Here is a 24,195-nt window from a genome sequence, read left to right as displayed (position 1 = left end):
TCACTGAATTTTTAAAAAATAGTTTCAAAGGATATTATGGGGACAAAAAACCATTTGAATATAAATCAATTATTAAATGCTATTACTTTATGTTAAATTTATTTCTTCTGGTAATAGGATCATGATCGTGTAGAAAAAAAATGTCCTTGTTCTTATAAAACATACGTGAAAGATTTATTAATAAACTGTCTTGATATCTGATGTCTGCAACTTATAGACGTTGAAGAGAGAGAGAGAGTGAGAGAGAGAGAAACAGATATGGCAAAATTTTTACCTGATGCATGTAGATAAGAAGCTTTCTCTGTAAACTTCCCTTACAAGAGCTGAAGTGCCTCATTTAATATAAAAGGGCTGGGGAAGAAAATAGTGTAGTTCCATGAATGGATAAGGGGAAAATTAGTACTTAAAAACTAGTAAGAAGTAGAATCAATACCCTCCTTCAAGGAACATTAATTCATAGAAACCAAATACTTATGTAGGGGAGTTTGCATGTACAGACTGCTATGTAATAATAGAACGTGTCATGTATGATCACTAATGAATAAACTGATCTAGGCATCGCCACCAATGACCATCAGCCTGTGGTAAGCAGAAACACCAGAATGTGTGTAGCTCCTGGTAGAAACAGGCAATGCCACCATGAAGTAGTCATGCCAAAAAAAATACAAAAACAACATAAAACCATACACTCATAGGAAGTAGGTAGTGCGGGGTGGAATGTGTGAAGAATCACCTTTAGGAATGCAATCATCTAAATCTGGAAGGATTTCCTGAGAGACCAGGGGACAAACATCAGCTTTGTTCTTTCTCAACTAAGTTACTGCAGGCAAAACTGTGAAGGAGAGCTACAACGTAAAGAAACTTGAAAAGCATAGCAACTGACTGTAATAAAGGGATCTCAACCCATACAAACAAACTTGTGGGGAGAAAAGCTGGAGAGGACTAACTGGAACATGGACACGAATTATTGCCAGTTGTCTTTAGATTAGTGGATCTGGATTATGGGTGTTGACGGGGGTACTTTTGATGCTTGGTTCTGTTTTGTTTCCCAATGTTGGGTATTGAACCAAGGGCCAGGCTAGACAAGCACTCTGTACCTGAGCTACATTCTGTTATTTTAATTATGTGTTCAGTGCTTGGGCACTGTCTCTTAGCTTTGTTCTAGACTAGCACTCTGCCACTTGAATCAGAGCTTCATTTTTGGCTTTTGCTGCTTAATTAGAGATAAGAGTTTCATGGACTTTCCTGCCCAGGAGGTAACAAGTTGGATAAGAAATGTACTCAGGGGCTGGGAATATGGCCTAGTGGCAAGAGTGCTTGCCTCATATACATGAAGCCCTGGGTTGGATTTCTCAGCACCACGTATATAGAAGACAGCCAGAAGTGGCACTGTGGCTCAACTGGCAGAGTGCTAGCCTTGAGCAAAAAGAAGCCAGGGACAGTGCTCAGGCCCTGAGTCCAAGGCCCAGGACTGGCAAAAAAGAAAAAAGAAAAGAAATGTACGCACTGCCTTACCTATGAAACTGTAACCCTTCTGTATATCACTTTGACAATAAAGAAATAATTTTTTTAAGCAAAAACAACAATTTTTAACCCCAGGTCTCAAGAGGCTACGGCAGGAGGATCATGACTTTGAGGCCTGTGAAGCACATAGTAAGTCTGAAACCCTGTGTTAACTCTAAACATAGACCATGAGGTATTTGCAGATAAAATAAGATGATGCCAGGATTTCTTTTCAAGTAATGGAGAAAGAAGTCCGTTAAATGATACTTAAAGCTGGTGAAGTATCATAGAGATCATTTCATTAATTTTTTTTTACTTTTGAAAATAATTAAATGCTTGGATTTTCTGAAATATATTTAATTGGAAAAAAATAACTAATCAAAATCAGCCTTGGAAGGGAAAGAGAAAAAAAAAAAAAAAAAGGCTGGTGTTCTACCTTTTGTGCCTGCATTTACGGAGCCCGGAACCCTTGCCAGGGACCACCTCCCACCCTTCACCTGTACCCATTTATCTCCCACAGAGTCACATTTGTGAGGTCATTCATTCATTCTTTCAATGTATATCTACTAAGGCCTGTCTCTTCAATAGATGTTAAGGGTTTAATGAAATAGTCAGGCATGGTGGGTCATGCCTGTAATCTCAGCTCCTTGAAACGCAGAGATAGGAGGATTACAGTTCAAGACTAAACCAGGCCAAATGCATGAAACCCTTCCTGTAAAGCAAAAAAGCGTTGGAGTCATGGTTCAAATGTAAGAGTGCTTGTCTGGCAAGCACAAGGCCTTGAATCAAAACACCAGCACACACACACACACACACACACACACACACACACACACACACACACACACACACACCTCGAAGTAGATTCCATTCCTATCCCTACAAGGGTCAGGCTAGGCATTCTACTACATAGCTGACTGAGGGAAACAAGCAGAGTCTATCCTCTGAAATCCACCTGGAATGGCGCGCCAGCATTGAATCATAGGATCTCATCAACTCCGATATGGTGATCTTAGGCAATGGTCAGAGGTGACCACTGTGTCAAGTAGCGGAAGTATTGCCGTGAACCTAGTCCATTAGTGAAAGAATTTTCCTTAAAGGCTTGGGGAGTTGGAGGGAAGATTATAACCTTAGGAAGAATGGAAAGATAAGAAGAGATAGTTGAGCTCGACCATACCAGCAAGGGCCTAGTTCTGAGGAGTGTGGTCTCAGCCAGAAGAAGCAAGGAGACTATGGCATTTTCAGTCACAGCCTCAACTGAGATTTGGAGCCTAGAACATGAGAGATGGGGGAATAGGGTTCTGCACTATAGCTAGATTTCAATGCTCACGGTGGCCCCTCTTAGTACCAGGGTTTCCTAGAACCCTATTCTGAAGCAAAAAAAAAAAAAATCCATGTGCAAGAAACTATTAAAAATTCTCCCAGGAGCCAAGAAGAAAGTGGAATAAACAGGAACAGGCAATGAGAAGGAAAAGTGACTGAAATAGCAGCCAAACAACGGCACAAACTTCTGGCAAAATCCCGGAGGATAGCTTCAGCGGAATCCTAGACAGTTAGTTACCAGGGTGTAAATGTTGTCTCGGGGTTTGTCTCAACTTGAAGGAAGAACAGCGGACTTTTCGACATACGTGGTCAGTGGATGGCTCAGGGCTGCTCTGGAGGGACTAAGCAACCAGACATTTCCAGTTCTTTTCACTCCTGGCCAAAATGGCTCATGTGGTCCCAGAGCTGACCTCTGTAAACAGCCTCAGGGGCAGACATGCCCAAGCAGAGTCATACAGAAAGCTGCAGAAGAGCACGTAGAGCAGTGACAGAGTTCTGAGGATCTCTGCACAGTATACCAGTCACGTCCATCTCTCACCTTAATCCAAATTATGGGGTTCATGTTACTGAAGAATAATTTGAAGGGAGGCCAGTTGACCTGGCCATTGTGATTTTACTACAGGTTCTGAGTGTCCATCGAATGAATTACTTTCAACTGCAAAGAATAATATAGAATTAAACTGCTGATCCATCTAGGGACTCGGAGTTGGCTCTGAAGTGGGTAGCAGAGCAGGAAGCAAGCTCTCTCTCACACCTACTCCTGGGGGTGCTCAAGCCAGGGCCTCCCTAACTTCAGACCCTCTAGGAGCCCACATGGAAAGGTCACCATCACTGCTCCTCTTGTCTCTTGACAATATTTCCAACCAGTACACACAGTCTAGAAACTCATCCCTTGGATGAAATGTCAAGAAGTGGATAGAACTGGGAACATTCAAATAGAATTTGCATGCAATTTTCCCAAATCGACTCTAGTCCGTAAGAAAAGAGGCACTTGGCTTGCTCGGCCCTTCTTCCCGTGTCTTTATTGTATAATAACACAAATGTGGGTGCTCTCAGATCCCAGATCTATTCTCCGGGTACTTAGATCTGGCCTTATTCTTTCTGAACCCATTCCTTGAAGGTGAATACTATTCCTGACCATCATTACCTGATATTAAATCAGAAGTCCTTTGCATATGGACTTTTGCATCAGAATTTAGAGTCCTCTATGGTAGCATACAAAAGAAACTGTGCTGGTTTGTATATATTTGTTGAGAGGTGGAGATCAAGGGTAGTAGCTCTGATCCTGGAAGGCAAAAGATAAAAGGATGGACTGATTTAAGGCTTATCAGCCAGAGTAGGGTCATAAATAGATTGGACAATAGCACCTAAGGTGTGCCCAGGACAAAGGGGAGACAGAGACTCCCAGGAAGTGAAATGGTTAAAGAATATACTCAAGGCCAAGCCAGAGAGAAGATTCCATGGACACACATCAAAAACCAACTCTTGGAGCCTTATTATTTTCTTATGAAATCACACTAAGGACAAGCAAAATCAAAATGCCTATAGACTATTGGCTTTAATCTTTTAAAGCTAACATTGAGGAGGAGGTAACAAGTTGAACAAGAAATGTACTCACTGCCTTACATATGAAACTGTAACCCCTCTGTACATCACTTTGACAATAAACAAGTAAATATTTTAAAAGGAAAGAAAAAGCTAACATTGAACGGCATAAAAGAATTATTTCCATGGGACTCCAGTTCACCAATGTCTAGAGATGACATCCCTCAACCCATCTACACTACCAAGATCACAGGTCAGGATTCCTATCATCAGTAATACTGTTTCCTGAGAAAGTCATGATTTGAGGCTTATCCCCACAAATACAAACTAGATACGCTTGTTCTTATCATTGCTATTACAGAAGGATTTTCAATAAATTATTTGCATCTGGCCTTGGTAAATTTGTTGGTAAACAAATTATATAAGATAAGACTATTGTATATTATAGGTCTCCTGATTGATATGTCTAGTCAAACCTTAGTCTTTCCAAGCCTCCATATCTAGCTACCAATTGATGGGCAATTCAATTAAAAAAAAAAAAACACTGAATTACAACTGTTTTTTCTGATTGATGGAAATACTGCATAATGACATACTTCTAACGGCCCATTTCCTGACTTGACTTTCTGTAACCTCAGAGCAGTACCTTAAATTTGGTCATGGTGGGAATGTCTATATCCCAGGAAATGGTAAGTGATACAAAAGGGAAAGGATTCTTTTTCTCCAGAGTCAACTACTAAACGATTATCGGCACACCATTGACTTCCTTAAAATGCCTATGGCCACATCACCCAAGAAGCATAGCAAAGGAGAAATTGAAGAGAAGGGTGATAGCCCTGGGGACTGGGAATATGGCCTAGTGGCAAGAGTGCTTGCCTCGTATACATGAAGCACTGGGTTTGATTCCCCAGCACCACACATATAGAAAACAGCCAGAAGTTGTGCTGTGGCTCAAGTGGTAGAGTGCTAGCCTTGAGCAAAAAGAAGCCAGGGACAGTGCTCAGGCCCTGAGTCCAAGCCCCGGGACTGGCCAAAAAAAAAAAAAGCAGATAGCCCTAACCAAATGCAGTTAAAATATCTCACAATGAAAATTTACAAATAAACAAGGCCACCACAAGGGTCTTGAAGCATAATCAAATCTTTTTTGGATTGGACTTTCTGCTATCCAACAGTTAAGCAACTACATTTTATTTAAGTAGCATCCAAGCTGAGTACTAGTGGCTCATGCCTGCAATCTTAAGCTACTGAGAAGCCCAAGGCTGGAGGATTATGGTTTGAAGGCACCCCAGAAAGGAAAGCCCATGAGACTATTATCTCCAATTAATCATCAAGAAGCCAAAAGTAGAGCTATGACTCAAGTGATAGAGCGCTAGTTTGGAACACACAAGTTTAGGAACATGTACAATGCACACAAATAAGTAGCATCCAACTCAGCTCAATGTTCACCTAAAATGTTTATTCTTCAAGAAGTATAATCTTTATTTTTCTCCAAAGAATGAATATGGTCTCTGGTTAATTTATTTATTCTTCATAAAATAAGGTAATTTTTCATACAATAGTGGGTACTAAGAAAGACCAGAATTGCTGCTAGTTTATTCTAGACATAAGAGATTGGAGGCATACACAACCAGTACAGAAGTAAGACATAGCACTTGCTCCTAATGTAACACATGAGCAGTGAAGAGTGTTTTTAAGAAGGCTGAAATCATGATTTTGGTTTCATGAACAGAAAGTCATGAAGTAAGAAGAATTTGGATGATATTTTCCCTCTTCTTCAGGTGACAGCAGAAGTACAGAAAAATAGCTAACGAGGCCTCAAGGCCTTACGGTCAGCAAAAGTTTAACAGTTTTCCTATCTGCACACCCCACCCAACCCCGCGGCTCCTTTTACCATGGCTCTCTGCATAAAACATCATTCCTAAAAAGAATTCTATGAATAACATTTGGACTGAGTGATGCCTACATAACCCAAGCATAAGAAAATCTAGATGATCTAGTGAACCATCTTGGAGCTTTTGCTCCAAATAAGAAGAGAAATCAGAGGGTTAAGACTCCCTGAGAAACTGCTACAGCTAAATGGTGTCACTTAGGAAGGTAGCCCAATAAAAATGTCGAATCAATATCTAATACTAGCATTAGCTTGACCAGTATATATCGCAACCGTTGTGAGGGGGGAAAAAAACAACATACAATTACATTTTACCCATAAGCATCAATCATAGCATAATCACAATACCTTATAGAATAAAAATTAGAAATCTTCCAGTGGGAGTTATTGGGTTATTTTTCTCTCCCAGAGAGCTACAGTTTGTATGAGTATATGCCTGGTCAACTGGCATGAAGTTATACTTTGTTTTCCAAATGCATTTTTTGTATTATATACGAGAAATCGCATTTTAAAAAGCTTCCAGGGCATTTATTGATCCTTCAGCATGAACATTTATATTAATAGTTGAAAATAAAAATTTGAGCATTTAAGTTGTGGAAAAATATCACCATGCATGCTAATCTTATGCCAAGCCTGCAGCCAATCTCATTGAATTTTAAGATCTGTTGTGAATTCTCCCTTCTTCCTACTTTTAATATATTTTACTGAATGTAGAATTTTTTTCACTCTCTATTTAAAAACTCATTAATATACAGCATTGTGACTCACAGACTTTTGGGGGAAAAAAGCCTTTCCTAGATTTTTGTCACTATCTTTCTTTCTTAGTCTGTAAGAAAGGATAAAGGTGGACCTTAATTAAAATCTGAGCTTGACCGTACTTAAGGCTGGTAAATTCTAGGGAAACCTAGACTGTATCACCAATATCCTGTAAAATAAAAACATCTTAGGAGCTTAGAGTTAACTTCCTCTAATGAGCAAGTAATGAATTATTTTTGTCTTGGCCTGTTCACCTCAGGGAGTTGGGCTTTGTTGTTGAAATATAAGAAATTCTAGACCAAGAGAGGTCGCTTGGCTCAGCACAGTTGGTACTTTTAAATTCCCTCATTCCAGCTCCCTATAGTTTCTCAACTTACAAATTCATCTATTCATCTGTTAAAAAAAAAAATAAAATGATGCTCCAAGCTTCTGTAGAGTTTTTGAGCAACTGTTTATTGGTAACATTTATCTTCCAGCTAAGAACATGCTGGCAAAGACATCCTTCTTCTACGGACCTATTGGTATAAAATCTGGTTAGCCTCTATGCTGTGAGCATGAAGAACTTAATTGGAACAATATTATTATCCTTCACAATTTACAGAAATTGTATTTTGGTCTCTCTGTGAAGTGCCATCTTCCTTGGAGAGAATAAACTGCTTCCTGATTAAGCCCTTTGGAGAAACAAAAATAGTCCTTTTGAACTCTTAATGTGGTATTAAAAAGAGATTCATTCTACTGAGCTGCTCTTATAGGAAACGAACAGAAGAGACATGATGACCTTGAAATTATATTCTAAAACAATCTCCACCAGTGTAAAACCTAAAAATTCTGGGGCAGTCTTGAATGTTAACATTCACAAGAAGTATATCATGAATTTCACTGGTTCTTTTTGCTTTTAGCTATTTTTCAGATAACCTCTTCCTTTTTATCTGAGCCAACTTCCAACTGTAGTTCTCCTACCTTCTCTTTCCATGTAGCTGATTGCACATGCATTACCATGACAAATCTGTTCTTACTTTACTTTATTTTTGTGCAGGTACTAAGACTTGAACTCAGAGCCTGAGAACTAGTGCTCTACTACTTGAGCTATACCTCTACTTCAGGCTTTTTGGTGGCAAATGTGGTGGTAAAAGTGATACAGCCTTTTCATATCCAGGCTGGCTTTGAACTTCAATCTTCAGATCTCACTCTCCTAAGTATCTAGGATTATAGGAATAAGCCATTGATGTTCAGCTCCAGTCTGTTCGTTGAGACAGAATCAGGTTGACTTATTTTTGTCCTAGGCCTTGAATGAACCTACAATTTTGATACAACATCTGCCTGATCTAGGATATCACCCTAAATTTCATTCTCCAAAATACTGTAATTCTGGCCATACATACTGACTCAAGGGCTAGCTGTATAACTCACCAGCTCAATGAAGCCACCAAATTCTATAATCTTTCTGAACCTCAACTCTCCATAATCATCATGCCCAGCTCAGAGATCTCATCTCAGAGAAATCTTGAGAGTAAGTGAGTCAAGGGTCTGCTTTACACTGGTTTCTTCTCTCAACTCTTTCCTCTCATCTCAATTTATGAGGATATAATACTGACCTCCGAGTGATTAATTTCATTTCCTCACAATATTTTCCGTTTGAGTTCCCTAACTTCATGTACATATATATTGAAAATATGCCTCATTGTCTCACTGTCTGTACACCAATAATTTGCTCTCTCATTTGGGACCAGTAAAAGAGATAGAAGGAAAGAAACTCAGTGTTGCCAAACCAAGAGTAAGTGAGAAGACACAGAAGAAGGTTCAGCCCAAGAAGCCCTTGGTTTCCTCATCCTGTTTGAGACTGAGTAGTAAAGTAGTTAAGAACGTGACTTCTGGGGCTGGGGATATGGCCTAGTGGCAAGAATGCTTGCCTCATATACAGGAAGCCCTGGGTTTGAGTCCCCAGCACCACATATACAGAAAATGGCCAGATGTGGCACTGTGGCTCAAGTCAAGTGGCAGAGTGCTAGCCTTGAGCAAAAAAAAAAAAAAAAGCCAGGGACAGTGCTCAGGCCCTGAGTCCAAGGCCCAGGACTTGACTTCTGAACCTACACTATGAAGATTCGAATCCTGACTGCATTAACTTTGAGCCAGTCCTATTCTTTTGATACCTCCATTTCCTTGCCAGTGCACTGGAGATAATAACAAGTCTGGTATCATTGATCTGGTTCTCCAGGAAATGGATAACTGAAGTAAAATTTGCATATAGAACACTCTTGGAAATAGGCATCAGAAGGTAAAGAGAGAAGAAAGATGGAGGACAAGGAGAAGTAAAAGTGAAGTCATTTCTATAGAACCCCATCTGATCCTACAGAATAGGGAAGCTAGCAGGTACGAACCATCCTAAGAATCAGGCTACCCCTGGAAAGGAACACAACATTGGACAGACTGAACAATTTCTATGAACTGAACAAGGAACCATCACCTGATAGCACAGTAAGAGACAAGGGAAGGGATTCCTCCCATCTATAAGGGGATATGTGTGCCACACACCACAGCATTCGTTACAGCTGGCGGAAGAACTGAGTGAATAAATACTTATAATTCACTTGGGATAGAATCTAGCATATTTTAGCCCAAGATAAAGTGTTAATTATCATTTCGATGATAAATGTTAATTATCATATCAATTTGTATTACCTAGACAGTCTCTTTACCTGAGTACTTCCTGGTTACATTTAAAAGGAAGGGTGACAGTATGTCTTTTTACGTCAATGTCCAATACAGCTAAACTCTGTAAATATTTATGTGTTCATTTGATTATTTATGTATTTGCTTTTCTACCGATTATATAATTCCTTAGCTTGTTGTACTTTCAAGTGTTTATTTCCATACTATCTGTCACTGTTCAAACCAAATAGAGGAAGGAGCACAGTGTCTTCCGAACTGAACACAAGCTAGAGCCACTGCTGGTTACTTACAGAGTAAAGTATTATAGAGATTCTTGAGAGAGAGAGATGACAATATTAAAACAAGAGCAAACTTAGATACATACTTAAATGTCCAGACCAGAATTTGGCAAATCACTGTGTAGAATACCTTTTTCAACTGTGCTTTGGAATTCTCCCTAGCTCTTGGCAACATTCCTGAAGTTCTGACATCCTCATTCTGAGCCCTGAACATCTTAACCAATGTTTAGGGACCCTAGGGCTATTATTGCAAGACATCTGATGTATAAATGTGACTTCCCCAACATGTTCTTATTGGTTGTGGATGCAAATTTTCACGTGGATGAGTATAGTTCATTACTACAGGATGTCCTTGAAAACCACAAAGAGAGTCTAACCCCACAAAAAAATAAGTATATGGAGGTAAGTCATAAGGTTAATTACCTAGGTTTAGCTTTTCTACAATATGCATATGTTTCAAACTATGTCGTACATGATAAAAATATAAACTTTTGGTCAATTTAAAGTAAATAAGTAAACTGAACTCTGAGGCTCACACATACAATCCACACTACTTGGGAAGCAACGAGTCAGAAAATCACATTTGGAAGCCAATCCAGGTAACAAGTTCGAGAGACCCATCTCAACTAATAGTTGTGCAAGATGGTATGACACTATCATACCAGGTACTCAAGGAACATAAAAAAATCACAGCTCAGATCCAACTGGGCATACACATAAGAACTTACCTTCAAAACAGCCAAAGCAAAGGGGCCTGGGGGCTTTGGGCAAGCGGTAGAGTGCCTGCCTAGCAAATACAAGGCTCTGAGTTCAATCCCTTTCATTCCAAAAGTATTAGGGAGACCGTCTTCTCCTCGGGCTGCAGAAATGTCTTCATCATCTATGTATTACTAAAATATCTTTTATATAGTTTTTTTCTTAAGTAAAAAAATACTTTTAAGTTTTTAAGGTATGTGTTGCACTGGTGGTTTATGCTGGATACTGCCTAAGATATTAGAAATACAATATTGAGTCAAGCGTATTAAATTTTCTGTTCACACATAGCTTACACTCTAATGAAAAAGAAACCCATGCTCTCAATAAGTGATCCAAAGGAGAAATCCCAGGTGTGATTTGGGGAAGCTGTGATTTTAGGCTGGGTGCCAGGGAGTAGGGGCAACACTCTGAAGGAAAACATCATTCAAGCAGAGATCCAAAGATGAGTACAAGTCTGATGATGAAAATTCCTGGCAGAGGGGAGCTCCTGGGGTAGCTAGTCAAAAGATCCTTCCAGATTATCATGCAAAGATGGATGGGCCCATTGCTGTGACCAAGAATGAAATTCAGAAATTAGATTGATTAAAACCTTAGCATACAGTTCACTGCTGGTGGCTCACACACACGATCCAAGCTATTCAGGAGGCTAAAAGAGAAAGGATCTTGACTGAGCAGAAAACCAGACTCCATTTCCATGATAACTTCATTGTTAGAAAAACAAAGTTTTCTAATATGTTTTCCAGCATTCCTGGAAGATTAGCTTAGGTGGGTGGAATGCCAAGCAAGCAAGCAAACAAGCAAAGTGAGTGCTCCACTCTGATCTGAGTTCAAACCATGGTAGTGTTTAAAAAAAAAAAAAAAAAAAAAAGCACAAAAGATGGTGTTCAGTTTGTTTACTTCAAAAACAATGACAAGAAAACACATTTTTATTTTGGCAGTGAAATACATATTCTATGAAAGATCAAACATGATAGTGGATGTTAAATAAAAAAAAAAAAAAAAGACAGGGAAAACAAGACAGTTCTCATCCTCCTGGAGTTTAGGTAGGGTTCAGCCAGGAAAGGAGGTTGACAATTACAGGAGACAGGCAAGTGCTGGGAGGGGAATAGTATAAAGATAAGACAACCCCAGAAGCTGCCACCATTAACTTCAAAGAAGGCCTCCTGCTAGAACTAGCATCTAATTGGTGGTGTGCTTTAGGGTCTCTACTACAATAGCAGCCAAACAGGAACCTTCAGGACAGCTGATGGGAGAGGATTATTTTTCCTAGAAATGTTGGGGGGACCTGACTCAGAGGGGCCTTGAAGGAAATGAGCTTCTGCAGAGGACATTTGAAGGGGACATAGAGCAAGTGACCACTTAAGCCTTAGGATGTTATTTTTTTTTCTTTTTTTAAGTGAAAGAAATTAAACTACACTTCAAATACAGTCTAATTTTTGGTTAAAAAGTACTATTTTAAAAGCAAATACAGCTGGGTGCTGGTGGCTCATGCCTAGAATCCTATCTAGGAGACTGAGATCTGCATACCAGCGTGGGGCCAGTCCAAGAAGACAAACCCAAGAGACTCTTGTCTCCAAAAAGCTAGAACTGGAGCTATGACCTGGCGGCAGAGTGCCATCCCTGGGATCTCACATGGAGCTGAACGCGGGTGGCTCACGTCTGTAATCCCAGCTACCCAGGAGACTGAAATCAGAGGATCACAGTTCCGAAGCTGGCTAGCCCAGGCAGTAAAACCCATGAGACTCTTTATCTCCAATTAACTACCTAAAAAGCAAGAAGTGGAGCTGTGGCTCAAAGTAGTAGAATGCTAGCCTTCAGCACAGAAGCTCAGGAACAGTGCCCAGGCCCAGAGTTCAAGCCCCAGGACTGGTGCACACACACACACACACACACACACACACACACACACACTCCCAGAAAGAGCTTGAGTACCCTTCCCCATCCAAAAAAGCAAATCCAAGTGATTCAGGATGGTATTGTTTAATGTTTTACAATTCCCTTATGTTTCTTCAACTTGTCTAAAGCATGTTTCCTTTGATTTACTCCAGATCTCTATTACAATCAAATTAAGTATATTTAGCAGCTCTCATCAGCCAAGTCACCAAGGGACAGTGTTATGTAAGGACTTCATCATAAGAAACCCTAAACATGTTTTTGTTTTAATAATCCTAACACTAAGAATGGAAGCCACACTATCTCAACATCTCCTGCATGCTGTAGCTTTGACAATCCCATGGTACTCTGGAAGAAAATATTTATTGGGAGATTCTGTGTATTGTTATTGTTGTTACAGACATAGACCTTTGTATTGGCTCTTTCTTAATTAGTTGAATTGTTGAATGGCAAAGCCTCTGTCCCTTGGGGAACTCGAACATTATGACATAATCCTTCTGCAAGTTCCAACAAAAGACTGTCACCTGCCTCCAACAGCCTTCTTAGACCTTTAAATTTAAGGCCTATAATTTAAGTTAATAGTACAATGAAATATTAATTTAAATGCAATCATTCTTAAGCATGGAGCAAACAGAAGAATATTTCTTTGGTATTGAGTATAATTTTTTTTCTCTCCTCAAAGAACATCCTTTGAAAAAAATATATATTTACCCAAATATAACAAAATACATGTTTACATCCTGCCCGTCAGTTTGGAAGCCATTAATTGTATGGGTATTGTGTGTTCATTTATAACATCTCTCTAAGCTTCATTTTGTTTGTGATGAGAACCTGAATCATACCTGTGCAGTATATTGCGGGTAGAAGAGCCATCAGCCCCACTGGAAGGGGGGATTACTTGTTGTTTATTTGGAAAACAATTTTTACTTGGAATAATGAAGCCCTTCACATTTTCAATAGATCCGTATCCGAAAAAGCAGGGAATTGTGATGCCCAGCAACAGATTCTCAGTGCTGTGTTTACCTCGGGTAAAGTAACTCAACTTTTGTATTTCAAATGTGGTCTTCTAGCCAGTTTATGATGTTTTTTGGGGTCCCTGAACGATATATGAGCTCTGCTACTGTTCACAACAGCACAGCGGTGGCTTTCAAATGGACTCACTCAGTGAAACCGGAGCATAACAAAGAGAAGTGGTGGATCCACTCTCCAGCTGGTGTTAAATCGTGCAAGGTATTAGCAAGCCCTTTTCCCAAGGCTGGCATCTTCCCTTCCGTTCAGGAAATCCTTCTACAGAACCCAAATACTTCAGGGATCAACAGTTGCATGGCAAGCATTGACAGTCGCCCAGTGCTTTCCACAGGGAATGTGCGCATGCACAGTGCTGTCTGGAGGTTCAAACTCTGCGTCTAATGACAGTCTCCATTAAGTTTGGCTTCCCTACAACAATCGAGTAATGACATTTGCCACAATCCTGATGAGCGTATTTGGCTAGATAGAATTCATTGGATGTAAAGGGCCAAAAGAAAATCAAATGTTTTGTTTTACCAGTAAGAGAAGAGGTTCTAAGAGCTACGTGACTTGTCCAGTGTAACATCAACAAATAGCAATATAAACAGAATTTGACCCCTAGAATCTGGTTCCTCCGCCTGTATCACATTTCCTGTATTGTAAGGGACAAGCGTTGAGGGACGGTGCCTAAGTCACTTGTCACTTACAAACCCAGCTTCTGGTTGAGTGTTTAAGTTGTAAAGAGGAAGAGATAATATGGCTAAATCATGAATCGAACTCAGTTTTTCTTGTAACTACTTTAACATATGTATATGGGGTTGGAGTCATAGTGAAGAAAAGAGCCAGCCAGACACTTGAGGAGTAGGTTATGGAGTTTTCAGAAAAAGAATGGGATTTAACAGAAACAGCACAAACTTAGAACTGAAGAAATAGCATCGAACCATAATGTTGAGTCCCCGAGTTTGGTTCTCTCCAAAGTCTCATGACTCAGAGTAATCACATTGGTGTTAGGGCGACAGAGACACAAGGGATCTGGGATAGATGATAGGACACACCCCTAGCAAGATAGAGGCAGAGCAGCAGGCACAGATACTTCTCAGAGTTGTCTTCCAAATTTGGACCCACATCTTCCTTTTAGGAGTCATTTCGTTCTTCAAGTGTTACTTCTGCGTGCCAGGGGTCTGAAGGCCTCACTACAAGGAGGGTATGAACGCGAATGCAATCTCCTGGACCCTCTCAGAGCTGGCCTTCAGTTCTATTGCAGAATGTGAAGGAGCAGCACTGCAGGGAGAATTTCCCTTCATGGAGACCCCATGTTATCCCACTGTCACGTGTGCTCTGCCAGTCCTGCCCTTGGCACCACCACAACCGCCACCGTCCTCTCCCTATCCTAAGATCCTACCATGTAAACGATTGCTTAGGGATCCTAACGACCTGTTCCATGCACCAGTGGCTCAGCCATTTAAATACTAATGTACCTCAAATATCTATTTTCTGGCTCAGTATCTCTCCTAACTTTCATTCCAAGACATACCAATTACGTCCTAAAGCACTTCAAAGGCAGTATTTCAAAACCCTCAGTGAATACAATGGACCCTTACTTATCTATGAATCCCCCACATTTGCAGATTTTCCTATTCACTATAAGATTATTTGTAACCCCCAAGAAGATACTCCCGTTCTCGCGTAGTCATTCATGGACATCTACAGAGCTGCAAAAGGTAGTCTCCTACTCAGCTCACATTCTGGCTGAGGGTGATCAGACAACATGGCTCCCTTCTTGTCTCAGACGTCACACAATAAATGTCTTTTATGCAATCGATTGAATGACGTTTTCCACATTTTTTTGTTGGAAATTTACAAATGCTCCACCAAGTACTGCCAAAATGTCTTCTAGTCTTGCCAATTGCATGAATACCGAGACAGTGCATGTATTAGGTAAGCTGTGTTCTGGTATAAGCCATGGTGCTATTGACTATGACCCCCAATGTCATCGCATCAACAATACCTGTTGAACAAGCTGACTTTAAAAGGAAGCACATTGAAAAATTAAACAAAGGTTTCATACCAATCCCTTAATGAAAATGCTATGAAGAGAGGCTCACAGGAATTTAAACCTGCATAAGGAGCAATAGTTTACCACTCCCTAATTAATAGAGAGAACTTTATAAAGATAACTACTGGAAAGCACGAGAATCAACTAGGTTTGTTCTTTTATTCCACCTTAAATCTCAACCTGTACCCACAAGCTCTAGTAATGCTCGCATGCCTTTCTCCCCCCTCCCCCCCCAGCCCAGGAAATATCTTTGACTTTCTCTATAGCCCCACCCACTCTGTCATCAACCTACATAAACTCACTCCTACTGCTCATTCCTACTACCCAGAATCAAATCTTCATCACTGAATACCAAAATAATCACCATGGGCTCTTTCCTAATTTCTCTCAGTATTTCCCTCTTTTCCCCAGCAGTTTATCCGCTGCCCCTAGTGAAATGAATGTAACTGCTACATTCTTTATTTTCTCACACCATCCTGAATCCCACACCTCAACTCTAAACTCCCCAGGAGAGGGCTTAAGCTATTGATGTTCATTGCATTTCTTAAACCTCCCATCACCACTCCTCTGCAGATGTTGATCTCCCAGCCTGGGATGTTTTTCTGTTTTTCAAGTCCTTTTCAAGCTGATGAATACCTACTCATCTTTTGAAAAACAACTCAATTTACGCCTCCTAAATGACTTCTCTGATGAGTAGAGGAAGAGGTGGGATTTCCTCACTTTGGGCTACTTCTGCCCCTGCTACATAATTTTATAATTGCCTTGATCATATTCAAGAGTAACTGTTTATATTTTTTCTAGTCATTTGCCCTTCTAGCCTGAGATCCTTGAAAGTAAAGATGGTCTTTGGATCACAAAGAAGTTTTCAATACTGGGGAGAATTTGTAACTTAATAAACAGTGTTGAAAAATAAACGAGTGAGTGCATAAATGACACTATTCCCACAAACATCACATTGCCTTTTCCTCCTGTATCTTAAGTGAACATCATCTTTGACCCAGTTCTCTATCTGCTGAAAATCATTATAACTTAATGACTGTTTACCCAGTGAACAGGGAGGAGGTTTGTAGGCTAAAGTATACCACTAAGTATTGACAATTTTAAAGCTTAATGTTAAAACCAGAAAAATACCTGGCCTATTGCCTAACATCAACTCTGTCATGAAAACTCCCTCTTGCTTTTTTCCAATATCTACAATTATCCTTCCTTTGAAAACTAAAAATTTCTTTCTCCTCTGACTGCCATAGCTTCCATGTCCTTAAGAGGTTCTTAGCATGTGGTATGTTGGGCAATCCCCCAGTGTCTCCTATCCTGTCTCTTGTTCTGTCTTCAGCAACAACGGAGGGGCTTTGGGTACAAGTATCAGTGTGTGCCTAACATGCTATAGATATGAAACAGATGTTTGCTGAGTAAGTGAATCAGAATAACAACGAGGTAGGTATGATAATAGCATTGAAACAGTACAACATAATGAGTGAGAACTGTTCTCTGATCCAAATGCCTGGGTTGTAATCCTCATGTAGCCACTTTCTATCTAGGAAATCTTAAGATTCTGAATCTCTTTTAACAAAATCTCATCTGTAAAACAGAACTCATTTAATAAAACTATATACCTTATTAAAAGAGATAAGGCATGCCAGTCATTTAGTAAAATCGTTAGAACAATAGGGGGCCCATAATGTATACTCCATACAGTTATTTTGTGGAGGAATTTGTTTTAGGACTTCTAAGGACATCACAATTCATACATGTGCAAGTCCCTTATATAGGATGGGATACTTTAATCTCTAGATTACTTATAACACCTGATAAAACATAATCTTCATGTAAATAGCTGTTGTACTGTATTGTTTAGGGTATACTGACAAGAAAACTACCTGTATACATTCAGTGCAGATGCAATTTTCTTTTCAAACATTTTCAGGAAAGGTCCTGGTGGCTCACAACTATAATCCTAACTACTCAGGGGGCTGAGACCTGAGGATCACAGTTTGAAGCCAGCCTGGGCAAGAAAGTCCATCAGACACTTATCTCCAATATACTTCCAAAAAGTCAGAAATGGTGCTGTGGCTCAAGTAGCAGAGCTCAAGTCTTGAGCAAAAAGAGCTCAGGGATAACACTCCAGCCCTGAGTTCAACCTCCAGAATCAGCCAGAATATTTGTATGGATATATATACATATATATCTTATATTTTACTTATATATTTATTTTAAAATATTGCACATATATGTATATATATATATATATATATCTGAGGTTGCTTGAATCTGTGCATAAGGAATTTGTATCCAGAGCGCTACTATGTAGTTGACTGTTATTAATCTATATTTTATCAATATAAAAACTAATGCTGGAGAAAGTCTATTGCCCAAGAGCACTGATAAGTGCATTTAGAAGTAGAGTTAAAGTAGGGAAAGTTACAGGGGGATTTCAAAAAGACTGTAACAAGTATACACTGAATCTCAGAGGAGATTCTGGTACAGCCTTGTTGGATGGCATCTGGTCCACAAAGAAGTACCTAGATAGAACCTCTAGAATGCTGTTGTTCTGGGTGTATAGGCTTGGGATGGGGGGGGGGGCGTTGTCCTACAGGATAAAGAAAGCATATTCATGATTCGAGACCAGGGGAATATTAGCTGGATAGACATAGAGCAAGGTAGAGGCAAAAATGGGCTAGAAAGGATGAATAAAAAGTATACCACATTGAGGGCCTGAAGAGGGCTCACCACAGAGAGCCCAGTCTTGGGAAAGACAAAGGAGTATAGAATGCCTGAAATGGGCAAAGGAGGCTCTGGGTATGAATTTGCTCTCCAGTGAATCTTCACCATGGCCACTTGTGTACTTAGTATGTCCACCTTTAGATCTGACTTCTCTCTTCAGCACAGAAAGTACTCAGGCCCTAAAATGCTTTTGAAAGTCCACAATATTCTCTATTTAAAACCAGGGGGGGAAAAGACATGATAATTATGAATCTGTTCAAAGAGAGAAAGAGAGCAAGTGTATAGCAAATCTGTTATAAGAGAGAGCGTGTGTAGCAATCTAGGTATAAAATATACCTACAGATATTTTTATGGATGAACATACTCATAAAGGCAAAAGCTAAGGGGAGGCAGAAGAATCACCATGTGGCCTTACCAATCCTGTGAGCAAAGAAATTACCTTAGAATGAAATAGAGACTGTCCATAGCTCTAGGGTTCTAGGTTTGGAAAAGAGATCTCTTCTAAATGAAGCTGAAGAAATTACCATATCTGACTTTTCCCCATAATTCTCATTTGTAATGCAGTATCAAAGAGCACCAGAAGCCAGGTGCCAGTGGCTCACATCTATCATCCTAGCAACTGAAGAGGCTGAGATTTGACAGTCATGGGTGAAAGACAACCCAGATAGGAAAATCTGTGAGCCTCATCTTTAATCAACACCAAAAAGCCAGAAGTGGAGGTGTGGCTCAAGTGACAGAGTGCCAGCCTTAAGTGAAAAAGCTAAAGGACAATGCCCAGGCCCTGAGTTCGAGTGCCAATACACCAACACACCCACCAAGAGAGACAGACAGAATTCAAATGCTTTGGCATCATTTGAAGCCCTTCTTTACCTGTATACAACCTTAATCCATTGGTAGTACTTGAAAATGTTTAAAGAAATACAGTATCAATTTTCTCTATATCTTGAATTCCTGACTCACAAATGCTAAAGAATGGAATTTGCATGCAGTTTTCAATAACCCAGATATCTATCTTGATGAAATATTAACATCAATTAAGAACAGCACCCCCCCCATCATTGAAATATCTCTAATGACAAAAACAGAGGAACGAAAAGGTTATTTCCTCCTATTGTTTTACACTAAACACAATGCCTTGGGGTATATAAATATACTTTATCAAATCCCTCTGTGCAAGTAGTCTTGAATGCAACACCCCCTCCAATCCTGCTCTACCCCATGAGAAAATGAATAAATGAATATCTAGCAGGGCCCACAGAATACCCACGAGATGATCGGCATTCTGCAAGTGTCTGAAGATATCATGTATGATAGACACGACAGAGTGACCCTGCGCAGATTACTCCTGAATTACTGCTTGGCAGAAAAGGCTGAGCCACAAACAGATCGGAGAAGGATGCAGCAAATAAATTCAGGAAGCAGGGTCAGCATGATTAGTAGATGTCAGAAATGATACTTTTCTGTCCCTGCTGATTTATGCAAGACACCATCTCAGATTCCTTTGTTTTTCAATCCAATAGACTCTGGCACGTTTATTTACCGCAAATGGCCCACACTGTACTGAAGGCTGGATGTGTTTCTTGTTGGAGGAAGAAGACACAGGAGTAATGACCAGAAGCCCAGGCCCCAGACCCATTGGAGCTCTTGTCTCCTACGGAGTAGATAAAGACTGCCAAAGGTTGATCTGCAAGGCCAGCTCACTGGGGCCCTGAAATCAGAAGAGGACAGTGAGGGGGCCTCCACATGACAACCACACTAAAAATACCAACTCAGAGCCCCATGCTCAGCAAAGCTCCAGGAATGGTCTTGTGAGCAAGGTCTGCTTTAATAGAAACATAAACATTATGCATTGCAGCCTATTATAAATTGGTTGTAATTTTCTCCTGACAGTTTCTGAATTAAACTAGTTAGTATACAAAATAATAATAATAACAACAACAACAAATGCCACAAAGCAAAAAAAATAAATAAATAAAGCCAGCAAACTCAGTGTCTGAAGGTTAATGATTGCTCATGAAAGCCACAGAAATAAATTATCTGCCTAGGGACACTGTCACATGATCAGCACAAAAGCTGCAACAGCCAAAAATGTTTATGTAGAGGGAAAAAAAACACTGTCAGCGTCACAGTGCCCTTCCCCCCACAGCTAAATTCGAGTCCTGAGCCAGCCAGCTGCTCCTGACTGCTTACATTAAACTAATTTGTGCTGCTACATTGCAGCTGCTTAATTTTTAGTCTGAACTTTATCACCAATAAGTGTTACAATAACAAGTGATATGATGGTATCTCTGTAGAAATATCCATCAAACCCCAAACAATGACAGCTTCACAAGAATAGGTGGCAGAAAAACACATTTGAAAAAGAAAAAAAAAAAAAAGGAAGAAAATCTATCTCCCCCCTCTACCCCCCCCCCATGTACTGCCTCTTTAAAAGTGGGGGAGGGGCAAACTTTTAGTGGGAAAGGCTTTAAAACGGGGCTTTGTTCCGAAGGCCATTCTGCCCTGATGAAGGGGATGATTGAAAAGGTTAGCAAGCAGGGGAAGAGTTGACAAGTAAGATGTGCTTTTGCTCAGAGAGAGTGATTTGCAAGGTGAGAGCCTGTGCAGAGAGAAGGCAATTTCCTTACAATAATGTAATCTCTCCCTCCCTTCCTTTCCCTCTCCCTCTCTCCCTCTCTCCCCCTCCTCTCTCTCTCCTTCCCTCACTCCCTACCCTCTCTTTCCCTCCCCATCCCTCTCTTTCCCGCTACCCCTCCCCCTGCCCTCCAGAGGCCCAGGGAGCCCCAACTACAGCTTGGGCGGTCATTCCTGAGTGGCTCCAAACATTATTCTTTGGCCTGCCTGGCGGTGGAACTTACAATATTAGTTGTTGTTCCCTGTGTGTTTTCCTGTGTTCTTTTCCTAGTGCGGTAGAATGGCACAAACTCTTCTTTGGGCAGAAAACAGACACTGACCTGAGCTGGTTGCAATCCTTGCCAAATATGCAGGCCCTGTTTTTGCTACATTTTTGGAATTTGGCGAGGTCCCTATGTCAGCTATTTATTTGTACTGGGAACTCGAACAGAGATCTCACAACAACCTTAAAAAAAAGATTTTTTTTTTTTAAACATGAGGAATGTCCTGAAACTTTTCCATTATTAATGAGTCTGAGTATGATGAATGTTTTGGTTGAGATCTCTCCTTGCACACTCTCCTGTGCACAGCTCTCCTCTGCTTGGTAATTACAAAACACAATTCCTTTGAAAGCAGGAGGACACCCATGCCATTTATTGACAGCATTTAAAAAATTCGATGAGTTGTTTTTTTTTTTCTTTTCAGAATTTAGGTTCAAAGTGAGTGTTATTAACATTAAGTAACAAAGTCGTTTTCCTTGCTCAGAGATACCCTAAAATAAAATTTAAAAAAAGTTTCCTCTTATAATCATTTTTCCCTCCCCCCCCCCCAGAATGGCTGAGATGCGGGTCCACCCTTGTTTTTCCAACTTGACACCCTCACACCTCCTGGTCACAACCCAAGTCCTAGCAGTGTGTTTTCAGTTTTCGGTGTTTTTGTTGTTGTTGTTTGTTTTTTCACACAGCTGCTCCTTCATGCTAAGGAATGGAGCACCAAGGGGCATGACCCTGTGTCCTTGGGTTTCTGAAGAAGACCCTCCACGGAGGCAGGGTGATTGCATTTGAAGAGCTCAGCACCGGCCGTTTCCCAGGAGGGGGGCAGGGTGATGGAGGCGGGGTCCCACAGGCCTCCTGGATCACACTCCCCAGCGCCAAATGGGTCAGTGTTGCGCAATGCCAGGCTCTCTCCACGGAGCTCAGCGTGATGCCTCCTCTGCTGTGGGCCAGGCTTGGAGACTGCTGGGAACTCAGATGGAAGGCATCCTGCCGCTTGCAGGTGTGGCGGGGTGGAACTTGAATGAGCACAACTGCTTTTTGCTTTTCTTTTTTTTTTTAAGGCTCCAAACCAGAGGCAGGCAGGGAAAGGCCGAGACCAGAAGGGCAGCAGCCAAGAGGGTCTCTCAAAAGCACCTCCCTTTTCCAATGGCTGGAGTGGGCCGCAGCTGGGCCTCGTGGGCTTTGGGCAGAGGAAAAGACCCGCATATACGCAAAGGCCAGGCATCCTGTCAAAACTGAAATTGTGCAATGAAGACTTCGTTTCATGGGTTGTGTTGTCTATCTTACCTATCTGTTTTTTCAGAGCTGGACCAAACTGGTCTGACCAGGACACTCAAAGAAGACTGGTTGACTAAGTTCACCCAGAAAGGCAAGTCTTTAGAGCTGGGGTTCAGGGTGTCCCAGTGAGTATCAGCACACACACACACACACACACACACACACACACACACACACACACACTCACACAGGGCTATGTGGAGATTCTTCACCCTCAGTAAGTCCTCATGATAGAAAGGAGTCACTACCAGCCAGGAATGATCTCATAGGGCAGAGCAGTTGGAATTGGCAACTTTCCTGAAAAATCTCTAGAAACAAATCCTTTTAGACATAGCCTTTTCCAGAACAATGACAAAACTAGAGCTGACTACAAATTCTGAAGGCAGATTAGAATTCAGGAGAGTGTTTTTATTTTGTTTTTGGTTTTTTTACTATTATTAGAGCTCATAAGCAAGCCTCAAAGCACCCTGGTCTCAAGTTCCTTCATCAGACTTCTGGACATTGTTCAAATTACCCTTGCTTTTTCAGTAGAAATGATGCCTTTTTCTTCTAATTGTGGGAGAAGTGGAAGCCATTAATGAGCTATGTTGTAATTTTGAATTCACAGCATTAATACTTGTAGTCATAAGCTTGAAATGGTTCTCTTTCTCAGGGATAAAGTGTGAAAAGTAATACATATGACAAGGGAATACAAACATTGCTTTCCATTTTTGCCTACATATTGGAGCACAGACCAAAGTACAAAGTGACAAAAGTCAAATATTGAGCTCTTTTTCTCAATATTTTCCTTAATAAAATCATCACTAATAAATTATCTAAAATTTAAAATAATTGTTACTATTAAAACTCTTATTTTTGTTGTTATGGGGCTTGAACTCAGGGCTTAGGCACTGTCTCTGAGCTTTTTCCGCTCAAGGCTAGTTCTCTATCACTTTGAGCCACAGGGTCACTTCCAGTTTTCTGGTGGTTAATTGGAAATAAGAGTCTCAAGGACTTTCCTGCCTGGGCTGGCTTTGAACAGCACTCCTCAGATCTTAGACTCCTAAATAGCTAGGATTACAGGCATGAGCCACTGGCAAATGGCTATTAATACTTTTTTATATAAATGCTTTTTTGTTGTTTGGTTTTGCCAGTCCTGAAGCTTGAACTCAGAGCCTAGGCACTGTCCCTGAGCTTGTTTTGCTCAGGGCTAGCACTCTACCACTTGAGCCACAGCACCACTTCCAGCTTTTTCTGTTTGTGTGGTACTGAGGAATTGAACCCAAGGCTTCATGCATGCTAGGGAAGCACTCCACCACTAAGCCACATTCCCACCCCTATAAATACTTTTATATAAGTACTTTTTATATAAATAAATTCTATTTTCCTCCTAACACCTTAAGTGACTTTATAAGTGATCAAAAGAGATGATGTTTTGGAAGTGCTTTTGCAAACTGTGTATAGTACTTAAATATTAAGAATATTAGCCAGTCTCCGATGGCTCGTGTCTGTAATCCTAGCAACTCAAGCAGCTGAGATTGAGGACTGAGATCTTAAGCCACCCTGGGCAGACAAATAGGAGAGACCTTATTTATCTCAGTTAATCAGCAAAAAAAAGGAAGTAGAGATATGGCTCAAGTAGAGCACCAGCCT

General features: G+C 40.5%; 1 long non-coding RNA gene across 1 annotated transcript; it reads left to right on the top strand.

Moving 5' to 3' along the window:
• Nucleotides 1-20,917: 20,917 nt before the first annotated feature.
• On the top strand, nt 20,918-22,654 carry LOC125357742. The gene is made up of 3 exons (XR_007212194.1): nt 20,918-20,988; nt 21,993-22,060; nt 22,591-22,654. It is a non-coding gene; the product is annotated as an uncharacterized LOC125357742 (long non-coding RNA).
• Nucleotides 22,655-24,195: the final 1,541 nt, after the last annotated feature.

The sequence above is a fragment of the Perognathus longimembris genome, chromosome 9 (genome assembly GCF_023159225.1).
Source record: "Perognathus longimembris pacificus isolate PPM17 chromosome 9, ASM2315922v1, whole genome shotgun sequence".
NCBI classification, from domain to species: domain Eukaryota; kingdom Metazoa; phylum Chordata; class Mammalia; order Rodentia; family Heteromyidae; genus Perognathus; species Perognathus longimembris.
This window is presented reverse-complemented; position numbering and strand designations above follow the sequence as displayed.